Source organism: Coptis chinensis, chromosome 2, assembly GCF_015680905.1.
Source record: "Coptis chinensis isolate HL-2020 chromosome 2, ASM1568090v1, whole genome shotgun sequence".
NCBI classification, from domain to species: domain Eukaryota; kingdom Viridiplantae; phylum Streptophyta; class Magnoliopsida; order Ranunculales; family Ranunculaceae; genus Coptis; species Coptis chinensis.
In genome coordinates this window covers 108,790,490-108,795,914 of record NC_141457.1, presented here as the reverse complement: position 1 = coordinate 108,795,914, position 5,425 = coordinate 108,790,490, and the positions used below count along the sequence as shown (strand labels likewise).

General features: G+C 36.6%; 1 long non-coding RNA gene across 1 annotated transcript; it reads right to left on the bottom strand.

Moving 5' to 3' along the window:
* Positions 1 to 3,423: 3,423 nt before the first annotated feature.
* On the bottom strand, positions 3,424 to 5,083 carry LOC147520366 (uncharacterized). The gene is made up of 5 exons (XR_015214411.1): positions 4,948 to 5,083; positions 4,712 to 4,852; positions 4,355 to 4,478; positions 4,149 to 4,230; positions 3,424 to 3,501 (listed from the first exon to the last, which is right to left on the bottom strand). It is a non-coding gene; the product is annotated as an uncharacterized LOC147520366 (long non-coding RNA).
* Between the last annotated feature and the right edge of the window lie 342 nt (positions 5,084 to 5,425).

The window sequence follows — 5,425 nt, the reverse complement described above, 5'->3', positions numbered from 1 at the left end:
CACATATATGGTCGATCAAACCTTTTCTGGCAAGAGAAGACATCTAATGAAGTACAATCTCGTTTGATTCTTATTAGTTGATAACCTATTTAAAACCTCGTGCTAGACTTTAAGCTCAGTTTGTGTGTTAAATTTTAATTGGGTTTGGAATTGCATACGCACCAACTGTTAAGTTGGCGTTGATTTAGAATGCCTTAAATTTTCAGTTGTGTTTTCAATTTTTTTTCTTCATTTGTGCAGACTATTAAATGCCTTGAACCACCAGTGAGCTTTATTTTAGTTTGAGTTGGATATGATCCATGGAATGAAGTTTTAAGGCGAACAAATGCATACTAAATCCGCACTGCAATCAGGTACTTTAACCACGAGCGACACATTTTTTTCCTTTCAATTATGTCGCATACTTGATTGCTTTGTAAATTAGGCTTCTAAGCAAAATAGGTGCTTCGATAATCATGCCTTGAGGTTTTGGCTTCCTCAGTTTGCAATTGACTTGTTGCAGATTGTATAAGGTGAGAAGTGCTAATGGCCGCAGTGTCATTTCTTAGAATATTCGAATGAGGGGAGTAGTTTTATTAACTAATAAATGTGCATTCTAAGAGTCCTTTTTCTCATAATCACTAAAGTTATTTGTTTAGATGGTGTTTTTTTATTGGTCACACGATAAAGTTAATTTTATACAAAGACTTGAATATTGTTCTTCCTGTCTATGAATACTTATTATATTAAAGGTATGATTCCATTTAAAGGACCATATAGGAGCACTTTCCCTATCAATGAAGTTTTTGGTTTGTCACAAATGTATTTTTTGAAAGACAAATGAGATCGCTTATTTTACAGTTGGATAAACCCAACTGATCATGAACTTTTTCGAAGGTGCATTGTTACTCTCAGGGCCGGCTCTGAGATTGTTGGGGCCAAGGCGAATTCTTAAAAAGTGGCCTAAGTAACCTATTGTTTATGCTACAAAAATATTTTAAATGCCTAATAAGTATCCAAAATTAATTAGTGTAGTTGGTTGCTATTCTAATTTCTCTGCAATTACCCCAGGTTTGACTCTCTTTACGAACATTTTTGTATCCAGATCTTTTGATAATAGTAGACAAACTCCAGACCCAAACATTGAATGGGGGCCTTATTATTGGGCTTTGACTCGGGGGCCTAAAGCCGCTTTGGTTGGCTTTGCCCGAGGAAGCCGACCCAGTTTACTCTGGGCAAAAGTTAAAGATTGTCGGGGGCCTAGGCGTGACGCTTTAGTTTTGCCCAACCGCCCGCCACAGTTACTCACGGGCAAAAGTTAAAGATTGTCGACATTCAAACAACTATAGCATGTTAGTTAGGTGTCATTTTGAGGGTAACTTTAATTATGACGTTTGCATGGATGAGATTTGGAGCAGAAAGTTGGAAGTTGATTAGATCTTATCTGAGATGTGAGGTCAAGCTATATTGTTAACTAGGGTATGCCCGTGCTTACGGCCCGTGCGTCGATTTTTCTTGGCCTACCCTCGGCCTTCGACCCCCACAGCGCAGGACAAATACCTTGTTCAAATGTAACGACAACTACTTTTTCTTATTAAGAAGAGGTTATCTTAGTCAAGGACTGTTTGAATGGGCGAAAGATTAGGGCATGGAATTTGAGTTGGTTAGTGCTCAAAATCCCATTCAAGCATAAATGTTTGGAGGCTTGAAGCTGAGGTGGTAGCCGCTAGACTCAAAGACAGGCAACAGCTGAGACAAGTGGTGGAGGAGCTTATGAAGACTCTCTAATCAGTGGAGGAGGCATCTGACCAGGACTTAGCTGATTAATTATTGTTTTGTAATCTATGGCAGTCAAGTTATTTTCTTTTGGGCCAGTAAGGCAATCATTGGGGTAGACTCATGAAGTAGGGCAGTCGGCCATAGATCTTTGTGTTTGTACCCTGCGATGCGGGTTTATGACTAATTCCTCATTTTAAAGTTAATGTAGGATCTTTAACCAAAAGAAAAAAGAATAGATTAACACGATAGCACACTACAAAGACTACCATAGTAGAATTTCTCATATTTCAATCATCTTGGCGGTACTATTGTTTTAAAGCGGTAATTGGCGATTGTGTAAACCTTAACAACAACTGCGAATTCAACAAGCTAAAAAGTACACCAACCCACGGTTACACAACCGGCTAGCTTACAAGTAACATTTATCAAAGCTTTCCGAGCTATTTGGCGAGAAAAGCTTAATTCTAAGCAAACTCATACAAGCATCATCGGTCAAGTATGACCGATAATATGAGCAACTTCAAACTGGGAAGGGCGGAAGAAGGCCAACTTATTACTCACGCTAATGCGGTGAGCGAGACACGCGAAAAAGGAAGATGTGATTATTAGTTTATTGCCATCGAGAGAAAGCAGAGACCATTTATGTCTTGAATAATGTCGGTGTACATCATCTCCATTGTCCTCTTACGCGGTCTAAGATTGCCCACGAACGGATCTACTCTCCGGTATCCCTTCCGCCACATTGGGACCACAACATAGGCGGTAAACCTTTCTCCGGCTTCAATTTTACTTAAAATTTTCAGGGAAAGTTCTTTGGGAATAAGATGCAAACAACCAACGTCTTCACACTTGATGCCATCTGGCTTCCAGGAGAATGAGCTGCCATGGTTCACCAACTCATGTTAGCCATCTTTGCCCCGCACCATTGACATCAATTAGAGAACAATAATAACATACACATGAAATTTTTAATTGGAAGTATTTCCACTTCTTACTTACCACCAATGCTTTATAGGAAGCTCTACAGTAGGTTTGAGCCTCCCTCATAGCTTTGGCAGGCACCTTGATTGACACTCTGTACATCAGTTGGTTTAGGAATTCATTTAGGGCCTCATGATCAAAGGTCGAAATATTCCTTTGACACAACCTGTACATAGCAGTATCTTGGGTGATTATTGCTTCTACCCCGAGGACGTTTGTGTTTTCAGATGTGAACTTCATGAAGTTCAACCAATCATTTAGAAGCCAAAAAATCGTTCTGAAAATTATATAAAAACCATTATCAGCAAAATGAGCCGAATAAGTTCATACATCATGTATGCTAGAAGTTAGTACACTGAGTTGCATGTGAACCAAATAAAGCACATGAAAGTAACAAAAAATAGTGCAAATTACAATTGAGAATCTAAAGTTTATTAATTTAATAGCGATTGAACAATATTAGAGCACTTTTGAGCATTATCGACAAATGCAATAAATTAAAGCCCTAGATATTGGATGTGAATGATAAGGTTATGGTCAGATCATAAGTGTGTTCAACAGTTGATTAAAACCAAATGACTACATTGGCATAGACATGTTGCTACTATCAGCATGGAAAAGCCACCTAGTTATAAAAGTAATAAAATGGCGGTAGAAACTTACGATGAATCGATTAGCGAGCAGGGAGAAGCTTCACATAAACCCGAAACTAATTCCAAGTGTCTGAATTCTCCTCTAAAACCTCTTGATATAATACCACTCCTATGAGTGATCATGGATTATAGGTGAGACATGACTTTTAGGACAAATTTTTATTTAAATTTCAAATTAAAAAACAATCACAACTGAGAAGCCACTAAATGTGGTGCCTCCTCTAAAAAAAATAACAATAAAATAAATTAGTGTACTGTACACCTCAATATCAATATTCAGGTATAACTGTATAAGAACCATTTTTCACCAAAAAATTTCGTAGACCAATAAACCCTGTATAAATAAATGACAAAAATGTCTTCCAGCATTCAAAGTTTGATTAACAAAAGAATCCTTTAAAAGATATACATACATCAGCAAAGTTAGCATGTCAGGTATGCACTTGAGCATCTTTGCTTGCTCATTATCATTCGTTTTTCAATTAGTCATACATAAAGCTCGGAAAGTATCCAACGAATACAATAGGAGAGTGAAAAGCTCAGAAAGTATCCAACGAATACAAAATTAATTTGATGAGTTCCAAGGCAACTAAACAGGGGGATATTCATTTCCAAAAAATAAAATCACAACTCAGGAACCACATTAACAAAAATATCAATTAAATGTTAGGCATGAAACAACAAATACTTCAAAGGTTCATACATCACAGGTACATTTTAAAAACAAAACTAAAACCGAGATTGAAAAGTAGATACCTAAGTTAATTAAGGACGCCAAATCATGTTGGATATGAGAAGACCCCTACGAATACTCCATCTCCATGAAATAGATAATAACCTAACAAAAAAAAAAACCCCCCACAAAGTAATTAAATAGATCTTACAAAGTGTTTGAGTGGTTAAATAGATCAAGGGGAAAATGGAAAATTAAAAAGATTGAGTTATAAGTGAAGAGATGTTACCTGTTTGACAAAGTCCAAGTGTTTGCGAAGGCAGCGAAGAAGAGTGAAAGATAAAGCAATGAAATTATATCACACGGGTGTCGACCCCAAATTACTCAATCCGAAGCTCCAAAGAGAAAATAACCTAAAAAAAGAAAAAATATATATTCAAAATACAAAAAATAATCAAAGTGATCGGTTTAAAAATTCAAAAACAGGTAATCAAACCCTATAGTATTTGATTTCCTATGCCTTTTTATCACATTGAATGATAACCCTAGTTAAAAAAAACCACATTACAAACCCTAGATATAAAAACATAAGAAACCTTTTAACCCGAAACTATGTTAAGAGAATACAATCACTTATAGGAGTTACTTTCATCCTCGCAACTTGGCATTGAAAATCGCTCGCAGCATTGACGGCGAACCACCAGGAAGAACAACCTTCTTCCGACTCGTCAATCTCTTCAACTTCAGCTTTTTGGAGGCACATTTTGTCCAAGATCTTATTTACTTCCTGATTCACACAAGCGGTAGAAATGTTACCCCCACAATAGATCAACACTATCTAATTAACTTGAAGAAGAAAGTGCAGATATGATCATTGAATACCTGAGATTGCAATCATTTTCATGACGCCTGGTTTCCATTTAAAGAGCATCTATCTTAGAGGTCTTTGCCTCCTTTACTCATAAAAAGAAAACCAACTTTGAAGATATAATGATTCATTATCATCCTGCAGTTACTGCTATCTGCAAAAAAAAACAGTAGAACATAATAGGAAAGGTTCCTTTCAAATTTTGTCAAAAGAGACAATGCCATAAGGTTTTACGTATTAACTTGAAAAAGGGGGAAATATACCTCCGATCCGAAAGCTCGATCTTCCCTCGATTGGTGCAAGCAAGACTTCAATTGATGGCATTTTAACATTTTATCATCCTTTTTGAGCAATGTAAACCCTTAGAAGTGTGCCGAGAAATAGTTACGCAAATTACACACGATCTTAAAATGATAAAAGTTGGCAAAATATATAAAATACAAAAGGCGGATAAGATTTCCATAAAAAAAAACCTTTGACTCTACTCCATTC